This window comes from Schistocerca piceifrons, unplaced genomic scaffold (assembly GCF_021461385.2).
Source record: "Schistocerca piceifrons isolate TAMUIC-IGC-003096 unplaced genomic scaffold, iqSchPice1.1 HiC_scaffold_88, whole genome shotgun sequence".
Classification (NCBI taxonomy): Eukaryota; Metazoa; Arthropoda; class Insecta; order Orthoptera; family Acrididae; genus Schistocerca; species Schistocerca piceifrons.
This window is the reverse complement of record NW_025729146.1, coordinates 11,518-12,500: the sequence shown is the minus strand read 5'-3', so window position 1 is coordinate 12,500 and position 983 is coordinate 11,518. Positions and strand designations below refer to the sequence as shown.

Below are 983 nucleotides of genomic sequence, written 5' to 3'. Positions count from 1 at the left end.
ATTTAAAGTGTACTCATTCCGATTACGGGGCCTCGGATGAGTCCCGTATCGTTATTTTTCGTCACTACCTCCCCGTGCCGGGAGTGGGTAATTTGCGCGCCTGCTGCCTTCCTTGGATGTGGTAGCCGTTTCTCAGGCTCCCTCTCCGGAATCGAACCCTGATTCCCCGTTACCCGTTACAACCATGGTAGGCGCAGAACCTACCATCGACAGTTGATAAGGCAGACATTTGAAAGATGCGTCGCCGGTACGAGGACCGTGCGATCAGCCCAAAGTTATTCAGAGTCACCAAGGCAAACGGACCGGACGAGCCGACCGATTGGTTTTGATCTAATAAAAGCGTCCCTTCCATCTCTGGTCGGGACTCTGTTTGCATGTATTAGCTCTAGAATTACCACAGTTATCCAAGTAACGTGGGTACGATCTAAGGAACCATAACTGATTTAATGAGCCATTCGCGGTTTCACCTTAATGCGGCTTGTACTGAGACATGCATGGCTTAATCTTTGAGACAAGCATATGACTACTGGCAGGATCAACCAGGGAGCTGCGTCAACTAGAGCTGAGCAGCCGGCCGCCCGGGAGTGTGTCCCGGGGGCCCGCGCGAACACGCAAGCGTCCGCTCAATCATTCTGCAAACAGGAGGAGGCTGAGCTCCCCTGCACAATACACCTCGAAACCCTCTCAGGTCCCGGCGGCGCGCAGCGCCGTCCCAAGTACTTGGTCGGGTTCGAGAGAGGCGCAATCGCCCGGAGTTAGGCGAGTAGACGCTTTCGGTGCGACCACCCGTGCTCCCAACTGAGCTTGCCGCTGCCGACAGAGGCCCGGGAGCGTGCTGTCGTGGCATTGCCGGCGGGAGACAACACGCGCCACCTACGGTGACCGGCAGCTCCAACGCCAGCGCCACAGAAGGACAAAAGCCCCACTTGGGTGCCGAAGCGAACTCTCCCAGCACAGCGCACACGCCAACACATCCGCACAGC

The 983-nt window shown here is 57.0% G+C and overlaps 1 non-coding gene across 1 annotated transcript in view; it reads right to left on the bottom strand.

Annotated features, from left to right (window-relative positions):
* Nucleotides 1-546, bottom strand: part of LOC124771052 — a 1,909-nt gene extending 1,363 nt beyond the window's left edge. The window contains exon 1 of the ribosomal RNA XR_007013276.1: nt 1-546. This exon is cut by the window's left edge and continues 1,363 nt beyond it. This is a non-coding gene — a ribosomal RNA (small subunit ribosomal RNA).
* Between the last annotated feature and the right edge of the window lie 437 nt (nt 547-983).